General features: G+C 35.7%; 1 protein-coding gene across 1 annotated transcript in view; it reads left to right on the plus strand.

Moving 5' to 3' along the window:
• The window catches only part of SYNE1 (spectrin repeat containing nuclear envelope protein 1), a 335993-nt gene that overhangs the window by 18131 nt on the left and 303211 nt on the right, over window positions 1–14651 (plus strand). The window lies entirely within an intron of this gene.

Here is a 14651-nt window from a genome sequence, read left to right on the forward strand (position 1 = left end):
CACAAACATGAAAAGCAACCTCCCCCTGCTCAACAGTTACAAACTCAGAAAAAAGAATTTGATGTGGGAGATTTAAAAGAATTTATTTCTAAAACTTTGGATGACAAATTTCAAAAATCCCAACAGGAGATAGATGATAAACTTCAAAAATCACATCAGGAATTTATGCAGGAAATTAATGAAGTTAAAGACATGGTGAATCAGAATCAAAAAAAGGTGACCAAAAACATATCAGAAGTGGCGTCTGGCCTGGTAGAATTTATTGGGAAAGTTGATTTTAAAGTTGAAGAATTTAAATCAGAAGTTAATGTCAAGATGAAAGACAATGATTATAAAATTGATGAAGTTGACAATAAAATGCAGAGAATTGAAGATGAGATTGTTATGATACAATTTCGGGCGATGGAATTTGCTATACGGCTTCGGGGAATTCGAGAGGAGGAGAGACAGGACTTGAGACAAGTTTGCTCTGAAGCCTTGGCTAAGATTTTACAAGCTAGTCCTGATTTGGTATTTCACAAAATAGATAAAATTTACAGAGTCAACTCTTGGGTGGCCAGACAAAGACAACTGCCTAGAGATGTGGTGATATATTTCACTGATAGAGAAATTAGAAATCATATCCTGCAAAAATCTTTTCATACTTCTGTACAAGTGGGGGGTTCACGACTTGAAATTTTTAAAGAATTACCTCCTAAAATGCTGAAAGCTAGAAAAGAATTTGGTTTTCTTGTTAAGGATTTGAAAAATTTACAGATACCCTTCCGGTGGGATGCACCAGCTGGGATAATTTTTAGATACAAGGGAGAAGGATATCGGTTGAATACCGTGGAGAAGGCACAACATTTTTATACTACTATACTTAAGGAAAGAACTCCATCTCCACGTACATCTACAGTTTTGGAGATTAAGGAGAGTGAAGAGAGGCAATTGGAAGAACAGTCTAAGCAGGAATTAGAAACAGTGCAAGGTGCAGAAGGAGGTTTTTTGAGTGAGCCCTTGCTGGATTCTTCTCCAATTTTGGATTTGATTCAGTTGGCTGAAGTGAAAGATCAACGTATAACTAGAGCTCAATCTAAGCTATTTAAACAACAGCAACAACAACAACAGGAAAGACAAGACAAGAAGGCAGTTAAGAGTACCGTACAAGAGAGTGGCGCTATGGGAGGAGCGAGATCGAAGCTTTCGGAGGAACTTCAAAGATATTGCTCCGCGCTCCAGAAAGAGGCCGATGACCTTTAAGTGTCTATCTTGGAATGTCAATGGGTTGAATTCAGCACAGAAAAGGAAGAAAATATTTACATATTTGAAACAATTTAATAATGATATAATATGTTTACAAGAAACGCATATAACTACTCAAGATCAAAAATATTTGATAAACTCAAAATTAGGAGTACATTTTATATCTTCGACTTCGCAGAAAAAGAATGGTGTGGTTATTTATGTAAATAAAAAATTAATAGCGAAAGTTATAGAAGCAGATCAAGATGGTAGGTTTGTAGCAATTGAATTGCTTACAGCAAATGGACCAATTCTTTTGATTGGAATTTATGCTCCCAACCAACAACAGGATTATTTTTATAAGATATTACATACTAAAATATTGCAATGGGACTATAGATCTATTTTAATTATGGGAGACTGGAATGGAGTAATTGATTCTAAATTAGATAAAAAGAGCTTGGCAAAGTCTAGAATTAGACTACCACAGACTTTTTTTGATATGAAAGAAGATATGGAATTAAAAGATGTTTGGAGAATACATAATTCAAATGTATTGGATTACACTTTTTTTTCTGATAGACATAGATCTTTTTCTAGGATTGACTTTATCCTGTTGTCAAATGATCTACTTGTTAAGACCAAAAGAACAAAGATTTTTCCAAGAACCTTGACTGACCATAGCCCTGTATGGATAGAAATTGAGATGGATAAGGTTGAGAGACGCTCTTGGAGATTAAATGAGAACTTGTTTAGATATGAAAAAAATATAATAGAACTTAAAAAGCATTTGAAAGAATTTTTTGAAATAAATTTGAATAAAGGTACTCCAATTGAAATTGTTTGGGATGCAAGTAAAGCTTATATGAGAGGGGTACTTATCTATATGAACTCTAAACACAGACAGTTCCGACAAAAGAAAAGAATCGAGTTGGAAATGGAAATAAAGAATAAAGAACAGCTACTTATTAAAAACCCAACAGATGAAAGAATTCGAGGTGCTATAAAACTTTTGAAAGACCAATTTCAAATGCTTATGGCGGAACAAGTTGCAACAAGCCTACAATATGCGAAGCATAATACATTTTGCAACGCTAACAAACCGGGCAGATGGTTGGCTTACACATTGAGGAAAAAACAAAGTATACGGACTATTGATAGTATTGATATTGGCGGGAAAGAAATCTTTCAACAAAAATTAATTAAAGAAGCTTTTGTGGATTATTATACTAAATTATATGCTAAAGAAGAGGTGCAGAATGGACTTATAGAAAAATATTTAAATGATAAGAGAATTACAAAAATTACTGATCAACAAAAGGAAAGAATGAATTATCCCATAACAGAGGAGGAGATAACAGCAGCAATTAAATAGTTAAAAACAGCCAAAGCTCCTGGCACGGATGGTCTGACTGCAGTGTATTATAAAACTTTGCAAGCTGAAATGGTGGGACAACTTAGAGACTTATTTTGTAACATTCAACAAGGGGGTAAAATACCCCCATCTTGGACAACTGCTTATATATCTTTGATACCAAAAGAACAAGTTGGTCCTAAAAAACCAGAGAATTATAGACCAATATCTCTTTTGAATACAGACTATAAAATTTATGCGAAGGTATTAGCCAACAGATTGATGCCAGTAATTCAAAAGGTGATTCATGAGGATCAAGCGGGATTTATTGAAGGCAGATATATGAAGGACAATGTAAGGCAAGTAATAGACTTATTGGAATATCTTGATAAGAATAAACAGATTCCTGCAGTGCTGGCTTTTTTGGACGCAGAGAAGGCCTTTGATAGAGTGGATTGGAATTTTCTATTAAAGACTTTAAAAAAGATGGACTTTGGGGACCAATTTATACAGGCAATCTCAGCAATTTATCAAGAGCAAAAGGCACAGATTATTATTAATGGAAGTTTGACGACAGAGTTTAAAATTGAAAAAGGAACAAGACAGGGATGTCCGTTGTCCCCACTTTTATTTATTTTAACATTGGAAGTCTTGTTAAACACAAAACGGGATTCTAAAATTTTGAAAGGCATAATGATAAGGCAAGAGGATTACAGAATAAAGGCATTTGCAGATGATCTGGTGGTTACCCTATCACAACCAATGGAATCAATAATCTTGATGAATGACATTATACAAGACTATGGTAGAGTTTCAGGTTTTAGACTGAATTCAAAAAAGACCAAAATGATAGTTAAAAATATGACACAAGATCGTAAATATGAGCTTGAAAGGAGGGCAGGTTTTGAAATTGTACCTAAGGTAAAATATCTTGGAGTTCAGGTTGCAGAATCAAATTTGAAATTGTTTCAAAATAATTATGAGGTGTTGTGGCGAGAGGTCCAGAAAGATACGGAGACCTGGAAAAAGCTGCAACTGTCTTTACTTGGAAGAATAGCAGCAGTTAAGATGAATATTTTGCCAAGACTTCTGTTTTTGTTTCAAATGATTCCGGTGCTTAAAAGTGATAAACAATTGAAAGTTTGGCAGTCTGGTGTGAATAAGTTTGTCTGGAACGAGAAGAAGCCGAGAGTGAAACTGAAAATTATGCAAGATGTTCCAGAAAGAGGAGGCCTTAAACTCCCAAACCTACAGTTATATTATGATGCTGCAGCTTTAACTTTAACAAGTGATTGGTTTGGAAGTAAAAAGACTGGAATACTAAACGCAGAAAGTTTTGATCTCGAATTTGGATGGCATGCTTATTTATTTTATGACGACAAAGTAGATAAAGTATTTAAAAGCCATATACTTAGAGACTCCTTGATGAGAGTTTGGAAGAAGCACCGACTCAAATGGGATTACAAAATACCGCTATGGCTGGATCTTGGTCATACTTTGTGGAATACAAATATAATGTCACTCGGGGGGTTTTTATACAAAGAGGTTCTTTTTACAGATGCGGGCAGATGGCAGCTGAAGACATTACAGACACTGTTGGATGAAGGACTTAATCTAACTTGGTTACAATATAATCAATTACAATTGAGATGGAAAGAGGACCAAAAAACTGGTATTATGTTGCATGAGGAAGAATTGGTTAGACATATAAAAGAGAAAGGTCCAATGCATATTAAAAGGCTTTATAATGTTTTGCTAGAAAGGGATTCAGAAACCGAATTAGTTAAAGATTGTATGATTAAGTGGGCACAAAATTTTGAAGAACCAGTGATGTTGGAAACATGGGAAAAAATTTGGGTTCAGAATGTTAAATTTACACAGTCGCAGAATCTGAGGGAAAATTTCTATAAAATGTTTTATAGATGGCATTTAGATCCCAAAAAGTTGTCATGTATGTACCCTAATGTTCAGCCAAAATGTTGGAGATGCGAATGTTTGGATGCTACGTATTATCATGTTTGGTGGACCTGTAGGAAAGTTAAGGCTTTTTGGATAAAAATTTGGTGGGTCATGCAGAATGTTTTGAAGAAAAAAATTCAGTTTTCTCCACAACTGTTTTTATTGGGTATAGTTAAGGGTTTTACATTGGGTGAAACAAAATTGATATTGTATATGATAACGGCAGCAAGACTGTTGATAGGTAAATACTGGAAGAATGAAGCTTTGCCCACTATCGAGGAATGGACTGTGAAGATGGCCAGTTTTGCAGAGATGGCGAAGATTTCAGCGTATTTAAAAGATTGTTCACAAGAGACTTATGAATGGGAATGGAAAAGGTGGATAGAATATGTTCAGAACAAATATCAAACTAGAAAGTATCAAATAGCTTTTATTTGAAAATAATGTATTAGAAATATTTTAATGCAAAGGGATAAAGAGGAAAAACTTTATAGGGGGAGGGACGGGTTCAGGCTTATATATTAGTGTCATTAGTTATGAGTAAGTAATAGGGAAGTCTGGGGGGGGAGGGTTAGGGAGGGTTAGGGAGGATGGGAAGTTTGGGGCGGGAGGTGGGGGGTGAAAAAGGGGGTGAAAATGTAATTGTAAAACTTTTGCAATAAAAAAAGAAAAGAAATTGAGTTTGACACCCGTGCTCTAGAAGAAGTAATTTAATTACATGTGACTTTTTCCATGGTAATACTCTGTTGAATAAATATGCCTAATATTATTTTATGTTCATATGATTCTTACTGGGGATAGAAATCATTTTAGGATCTGGATATGATAATCCTCTATCCAGTTTGTCCTGCCCCCACCTCCTAACTGGAAGGTCGTTTGTACAATCAGCAGTGTTTTTTTTAAGCCTACTGTATGCATCATGGTTCAGTCCAGATTGTTTCAACATGTGGATTAAGAAACTTTAATCTCTTCCGTTATTTTACTGGAATCCCAATTTGTACTATATTCATCCCTTCTCACTGTTTGCTTCTGGAATAAAGCTTCCATTGGGGTAAAAGCATACTTACCTACTAGAAACACATCTATCTGAGCATTAAACTTATTGAAATAAATATATATTTCCATGGTGGCTGATTCAGTATATCTTGACTGATTTGCTTTTTATCTCATGTTAAATTTTATAGAACTACTCGAATGGCTAGTCATTTACAAGTGTACCATGCTTAATCTATTTCCAAGGTGCCATTTCTTTTACTTCCCCTTTCCATCTACTTTTAGACACAGAGGGTCAGATACTTTAAATTTGGTGAAATGGCACTGTATTATCCAAGAAAGTATTCTATTATGAAAGATTAAATCCATCATATTCTGTATGGCAAATAAATCAGTGCTGATAAGAAATTATACATGGAGTGTTAACAAAGCTCTGAAGTACTGAAAGCTATACAATAGAAGCATAAAATATCTGTGCTCTGCCTACCATGGTATTATATCCAGGAAGACATGTTTGGGCATGTTTGTTTATGAAATACTGTTTGCTTTTCTAACACTGACAATAAGAAAGAGTACTTTCCCACATTAGCTAAATACTGAAAGAACAGCTTGTCTTCAAATAACTAATGTATTCAGAAAATCTTTTAACACTGAGAAGTGAAAAGGTATGGGTAGTTGTTAGGAAAATCAGGATCCTAACTGTCTCACAAATGATATTCCAGACAGCACTATAAAGTTCAATTTTGTTGAGAAAATACTGGGTAGGTTATGACTTTGTAAAATTAAACACACAAATGAACATGACTGACACTTGAACAGTGAATAGATGCAGCTATACCACACAGCCAATCTGGCATCACATTAGCATTGCAGGCAGCGTCAGCATCTTTACAAGGGATACATCCTACCTTAGCTAATTTAAATAATAATTCTCAGTTCTCTCTGTTCCAGAAGTCAAGACTGCTAATTGCTTCTGCTGTTCCCTACATATATCTGCAGATGTTTCAACTCATCCATTCATCATGTGAATTGTTCACATGCACAGCCATTACAATTTTTATCAGAATTCTTACGACTATGGGAATAATCAAGCTGACCAAACATACACTAGGCTGACTGGCCAAAATCAAATAATGGAGACAAGCCTGTCATTGCTTTTATTCATGCTGAGAGCATCTTTTATGACTTTTATGAATTTAGTAACTGAGCATGCAACTGGGTTTGGTGCTATAGGTTAATAATAAAATATTTATAAATACCATGCATGTCTTTCAAAAGTTTGATTGACGTGTCTGTTGTGACCTTTACTTGTTTAAAAAAATGCAGCCATTGTAATCCATGCTTTTGTTACATATAATATAGATGGGGAAATGTGCTTTTTAGGCTGCTGTCACATTTGAAAACTGCTCAGAAATCAGAAAATTTGTAACTTTAGCTTAGCTTTCTGTTTATTTATTTTATTTATTTTATTTCCAATTTATATACCGCCCTTCTCCCTGAGGACTCAGGGCGGTGTACAGCCATTAAGAACATGAAATACAAATATTAAAAAAACAATTAAAATATATATAAATTTGGCCCAAAAATTAAAAATCAAAAACCGATTAAAACATTTAAAATTAATTTAAATGTTAATTTCTGGTTTCATTTCAACATTCAAAATGCCCTTCTTGTCTTTTAAAAATTAAGTCCAATTTCCCATTTCCCATATTTGGTGTCATCCAGATATGTTTGACTTTAACCTTCAAAAATCCCAGCATGGTTATAAATTGAAGGATGGTAGCTGGGAATTAACAGAAATTGAAAGCCTAGGACACCATATTGGCAAATGTGAATGTCATCTGATATTGAAAACTGATGCTGTTATCGAGACACCTGACTGATTTAGATGGCCATTGGGTCTAGTTTAAGATGAAGTACCCTCCTGTGTTTCTATAAAAAGGATAATGTTTATCTGTTATTGGGCAGATTATATTAAGCTGTGATGTGGTATGATTCACTTTGGCTGGTGTGTGACATATATTATGTGGCTTATTTAACAAGCCATACTTGCAGTCTGCTTATGCTTAATATTTAAAATGTGAGGCTGATGTCAGTCAAAGTATAGATGCTTTCAAACAATACAATATAGTATAGCTTTCTGCATTCATAGATCATGACAGGAAATATTACAAAATAATATGGAGATACAGTATTTGGTTTCATTCTATCTTCTTTTTCATAGTTGTGACCCTATGTTATGTATAGCTTGCTGTCTTAACACTCTGCATGGAGAAAATATTTTCTTAATAGTTTGGATGATTTTTTAAAAAATTGCATATAAGTATGAAGAAAGGATAAGGGGAACAGACCAACACCCATCAGAGTCACCTCGGTGAGCTGCTCAGCATAGAAATGTAATATATAAATAAAAAAGTAAATAAAATATCACAAGTATTGTGTTTATTTTAACTATTTTAAATATACTGGAGCTAAACCCCTCACATCCTGGACATAACACATCCTGTTTCAACTCCTACCCTCAAAATTACATTTTAGAGCACTGCACACCAGAACAACTAGACACTAGAACAGTTTTTCCCCGAATGCCATCACTCTGCTAAACAAATAATTCCCACAACACTGTCAAACAATTTACTAAATCTGCACCACTATTAATCTTCTCATCATTCCCATCACCCATCTCCTTCCACTTATGACTGTATGACTGTAACTTTGTTGCTTGTATCTTTACGGTTTATATTTCCTAATATGATTTGATTGCTTATTTGTACCCTATGACTATCATTAAGTGTTGTATCTTATGATTCTTGATGAACTTATCTTTTCTTTTATGTATACTGAGAGCATATGCACCAAGACAAATTCCTTGTGTGTCCAATCACACTTGGCCAATAAAAAATTCTATTCTATTCTATTCTAAAATGTTTCTTTAAAAATTATTTAATCACTACTGTTGCAAGGTTTTCAAAATTCTACAATAGGATTGTCCTGTTTTTCTTAGGATGCAGTTTCTTGGAAGTGTTCATTTATGTTACATGATATAATTTATGTTTTGATTGTCAAAGCCATTTAGCCCACTATAGTTTGAGGGTAAGTAAAAGATGTATAGGGAAGCTAAAGTAGACATGCATGTTTGCCATTATTAAAATGTACCATGTGCTGCAAATCTTTTTATCTCTTGCTGGTCTGTGAAAGTGGGCAATAACTATATCCTGACTGAGTTGTAGTTTAATTGGCTTTGTTTCCAACAACACAGAAAGTGGTATAAAATCATTCTGCCTCCTGTGAATCATCGTTGCTACTTAGAAACAGGCTGTTTATCAATTCATGTAAGTTACATAAAATATATCAGCATTGTGTCAGAGCTATGGTGAAGAATGGCTTTTTATGCATTTATACATAACTTCTTTAGCCTAGAACTCCAGGTTATTGAAGTCAGTGTGGTTTTTAATACTGTATAATTTCTGTACCCCAGTAAAGGTAGATCTTGACTTATGACCACAATTGAGCCCAAAATGTATGCTGCTAAGCAAGACAGTTAAGTGAATAATGCTCCATTTTATGACCTTTCTTGCCACAGTTGTTAAGTGAATTATTGCAGTTGTTGAGTTAGTAACATACTGTAGTTGTTAAGTGAACCTGGCTTCCTCATTAACTTTGCTTGTTAGAAGATTACAAAAGGTGATCACATGACCCAGGACTCTAAAATATGACTCATTTGCCAAGCTTCTGAATTTTGATCATGTGAACATGGGGATGCTGCAATGGTTGTGTGAAAAATGGTCATAAATCACTTTTTAAAGTGCTGCTGTAACTTCAAATGGTCACTAAATGAATTTTGTAAGTCAAGGACTACTGTATCAGAAAATAAAGTGAAGGGTAGAACCTTGGAAAAAATAACCTATGCTGTTATATTTTCACCTAACATCCTTCAGAATATTCCATGTTATTATTCAAACTTCATTGTTCAAATTAATTTGTAATTGGTAATAATAGCCTCAAAATAATAGGAGACACTTGTGAATCTATCAAAATAGCATTTTAAAACAGAAAGTAAACATTGATTCAGTTCCATTAAAAATTAATCTGTACTGCAAATAATTTCGATACATTCTTGAATTGTAAATAGAGCAAATACAATAGAACAGATAAAATATTTTTTACCAGAAGTTGATAATGGGCTAGATACATTCCCACTCAGGAAATATTTTGAACTGATGCAGACACTTAATTATTTAAATAAACATTGCAATTATGTGCATGTATCTTATTTGTGTGGGGTCCTTAGTGTTCTCAGAGCTTGGTTTTCTTGCAGATGTTTCATTACCATCACTGATGATGTTACTTACTTTGGTAATGAAACATCTGCAAGATAAACTACCACCCTCAGAGAATACCAAGGACTCCACAGTTCAATCCTGAGTTAAAAATATTCTCTTTTATTGATACTTACTTGTGCATACAGAAAATCTAGATAGAAGATCGTGTTTAATAAAGCAAACGTTCAAATTCAGGATGAAATATGGAACATAATACATTTTTTGGTATTATGCCACTTCTTCCATATACCTTCAACTTTTGATAGGAAGGTTTGATTTTCATTTTAAGTATTTTTATAACCCACTCATTTCTGGTTAAGAGTTAACAACGTTTATACATGCTAAACTATTACCAGAATGTAACCACAGTAAATATAGCATTGTGCAATAGAAGCCTATTTATATTGTTAGAAAAGGGGGGAAATTTAGTTGTTTTCTAGAATTAATTTACTTTAGTAAGCTTAGCGTTTGCACATTGGAATTCAAAATACACACCCAAATTGTCGGTTGCAGTTTCTCAATTTCTTTTATTATGCTGTGAATGTATTACATAGTAAGTTTCATTTGCAGAAAGCTGGAAGATATCCAGAATAATCACTGAGTAAAAGCAGCATGAATATCATATTCATGTATGTAGCCAGTGCTGATTTATGTAAACTTACTAGTGCTTCACCACCCTACAATTTTATCTCGAACAGTAAACTGTTCTTGGGACAACCACATTCTGTACAGCTCAATAAAAATGCCATCAATATTGCTATATATATATATAAGAACCAGGTTGGTCTAGTGATAAAGGCACTGAGCTGAGAACTAGGAACCATAAGTTTTAAGTCCTACCTTTGGCAAGAAGCCAGCTGGGTGACCTTGAGCCATTATTCCCTTAGCCATAGGAATAAGGCAAGGACAAAATCTACAGGGATTCATCCAGGAAATTGTCAGAAATCAAATCTGACTTGGCAGAGTTTTATGTATTTAGCATATTTATTTGGCTGCTATTTGAGTAAAGCACCCAGGCAATGAACAAAGATAAAACCAGGACCAAAGTCACAATCCTTTACAGCACAGGTTGCAAACTCACCGTGTCACGTTGCTGTCACGTGATGTTTCACGATGTTTTCCCCATTCGCAGAGATGTGATGGATGTGGTCTGCGCCAGGGGTAGGTTCTACTTGCCTTTACTACCATTTTGCATCATGCCCGCTCGCTTCTGCGCATGCACAGATCGCCTATGATGACGCCCGGGTCAGTGAGCGGAGCCTCCCGCCAATTTTACTACCAGTTCTTGCGAACCAGTTCGAACCGGGGGGCAACCCACTACTGGTCTGGGCATGACGTATCCGAACTGCAGGCTGCCAGTTTGACACCTTGTGACAGGAAAAAAAATACACCGAGGTCCCATAACTGATACACACAGTCCAGAAGTCCATTAAGTCCATTAATATCCTGGTTCATAATTCTTGCTTGGAGCAAGATCCAGATCTTTGTGATCTTCTAAAAAGTAATCAGAGATGGGGCTGCTAGAGAGAGGGAGGTTATTCTACACAATAGAGATGTTTCTGAGGACCCACCAAGTGTCTGTTTCACCAATGGGGCCTAGAGCATGCCCATTCTGCCAAATCTTTTGGGATGGGCAGGAACCATTGGGGACAGGTATTCCTGCAAGTCACTGGCCTCATGCCATATAGGACAACCAGCACCATGAACTACACCTGGAAGCCTGCTGCGAGGTCAGTATAGCTCACATGGCTGTAGTGTTACCTGGATATACCATGGAGTGCCTCATATTGCATGTGCTATTGCATTCTGGACCAGCTGATGCTTAGCATCAGTTTCATGCCTTTTAACCATTCCACTCTGATCTATTAAGCCAAAGTATTGGGCTACAATTGGGTTTTTAAAAATTAAGAACATTATTTTTCTTATGAAAATAATTATGTAAGGTTCTCAGAACATGAGTTATTATTCAGTCATTATTTTCCAGAATAAGCCTTGATTCTGTGTGACATTATATACAGTACGTAAAGTATTTGTGATTATTTTAATATTAGATATTCCAATCCTCAAGTAGAGATATTTGTTAAATTATTAGAAGCATTATAATATATAAACATGATTTTTTGGTACTTGTTTTTCATTTTTGTTAGTGCCAATTACTAGATTCTCTTTCATTGATTTGTTATTTTCCTCCCCAGCATTAAGGTCTGCTATGAGTTCAAGGCAAGAACTATATTTTAAAATTCTTACCTGCATATTTTAAGACCCAGTTATATCGAGATCATTATCAACTGAACAGGTTATGGATGCAATGTCATTAGTCAGGAAAGAAAAACCTGTGAAACTTGCTCCCTTTGCTGAAAAGCCAAGAAGGAAAACAATGATAGAGACACTTATTGTCATGGCAACACCTAGAAAGGAATTTCTCTGGTTTCCTTGGTAAAAATCTTCTGTCTGATTTAGAGTCTGTTTATAGGACAGTTTTCAAAATACCAAAGTCAATGAAACAAATACAGTGTGTTCAGGAAAAAAGTAGTTTAGGTCTTTTTTGTTTTTCTTTGTGCTCTGAAATAGAAAGGAGCACGATAGTAGTCTCTGTGTTTTATACAGATATTATTGACATAGGACCAGTTGCTTAGTGATCCTTCAAAGTTACAACAGCCCCCCCCCCAAAAAAAAGCTACTTATGACCCATTTTGAAGTTTTGGCCACACACATCACTTGTTCACATTTTGGGCACTTGGCAAACCAACTCGTCTTTTTGGCCATTTGCAGTGGCCTATGGTCCAGTGGCCCAGTGGCTAAGACGCTGAGCTTATTGATTGAAAGGTCGGCAGTTCAGCAGTTCGAATCCCTAGTGCCGCGTAACAGGATGAGCTCCCATTACTTGTCCCAGCTTCTGCCAACATAGCAGTTCAAAAGCATGTAAAAAATGCAAGTAGAAAAATAGGGACCACCTTTGGTGGGAAGGTAACAGCGTTCTATGCGCCTTTGGCGTTTAGTCATGCCGGCCACATGACCACGGAGAGTTCTTCGGACAGCGCTGGCTCTTCGGCTTTGAAACAGAGTTGAGCACCGTTCTCTAGAGTCGGGAACAAGCAGCACATATGTGCGAGGGGAACCTTTACCTTATGGTCACACAACTGCAATTTCTGATGGTTTTTGCCAGTTTCTGGCATTTATTTCCAGTTTCTGGCAAAAAATGCCCATTAGGTGAAATGGATTCATTTAACAACTACTGCAAAAAAGGTAATAATATTAGTTCATAACATGATGACCTACTTAATGATTGTGACAATTTATGACCATAATTCCAGGCTCAATTACTGTTATAAGTCGAGTACTACTGTAATAGAGGTTCTCCAGGTTTAATAGCATACAATTTTACTCATGGACATTGCAGTTGGATTTCATAAACCTCAGAAAGCTAAGCAGGGCTAGACCTATTTAGTTAGATGGCAGACAATTAAGAAATACCACATTAACAACATCCCAGAAATAAATATATCACTTCTGTATTGGTGCCATGATAATTGTGTGGAAGTATTGTTACAGTCATAAGGAGCTAAATTTGACTGGAAGGAGATTTTCATGTATCTATTCAACATCTAAATAATTGTCTACCATAAAAACAAAAGAAGAAATTGGGGTAGGGAACAAATGTGATTTTCTTTTTGTGCATGCTGCTGGTTCAGTTAGTTCATCTAATTCATTATTGAACTCTGAAAATGCATTGGGATATTGTACATTAAGGCAGTGACTCTAAATCACATGTGCCGTTTTATGACTTTTTCCCATTCACGGGTGGGTATGGTCTGTGTGTGACGCATCCGGCCCACCGGCTGCTAGTTTGATACCCCTGCATCAGTTATATGTTTATCCGAGGTAGGATTCATAGGAAATCTTGGTAGGATATAGAGTTAATTATTGAAATTATAACCAAGTGATTTCAGTTTTGGTTTTGGTTTTAACAGTTTTTTTTTTTTTAATTTGATTTATATGCCGCCCTTCTCCAGAGACTCAGGGCGGCTTACAATGCGCTAAGCAATAGCCTTCATTCTTTTGTATATTTATACAAAGTCAGCTTATTGCCCCCACAACTGGGTCCTCAATTTACCTACCTTAGAAAGGATGGAAGGATGAGTCAACCTTGAGCCTTGGCGAGATTCGAACCTGCAGTAATTGCAGGCAGCTGTTCTTAATAACAGGGTGCTTTAGACCACTGTACTACCAAGGCTCTTTAGACCACTGTACTACCAAGTTTGATAGAGATGTGGGAGCTTAAGATAGGACAGACTGAGAACAATTGCAGAAGTGAATGGATGAAAATGGTCATGGTTGATTTTTACCCTTTTAATTAGTCAAAATCCCAATCACACACTCCCTGTACTGGTGTTCTTTTTTTAATCTACTTATATACTTTGTTGAGAAAAGAAATGATGGATACTCCCCTCAAATGCATTTTATTGTGGTTGTGACCTTCAAGCAGTTAATTGAGGATGGATAGCATAACATTGCCTAAGTGTTGGAAAACTTCCAGGCATTATATCAAAATGACAGTAACATTAGACAAGCTGCTTCAGAAAGTAGATTTTATTTTGTCTCTCCTCAGAAGAAAGTTTGGAAACAGTGTGTTCCTCAGAATTCTGAGGATAAGCTGGTAGAACCCAATTTTTCAAGGAAAACCAGCTTGGCATCACCCCCTGTGGATGTAAAAAGCTTTGTCTAACTTCAAAGTGAAGTTGAACCAACAGCCATCCCTAGGGAATGCAGCTATCAAATGGTATATAAAAAGCTGATTG

Source organism: Pituophis catenifer, unplaced genomic scaffold (genome assembly GCF_029215685.1).
Source record: "Pituophis catenifer annectens isolate HBS135680 unplaced genomic scaffold, rPitCat1.0.hap2 SCAF_1, whole genome shotgun sequence".
NCBI lineage: Eukaryota > Metazoa > Chordata > Lepidosauria > Squamata > Colubridae > Pituophis > Pituophis catenifer.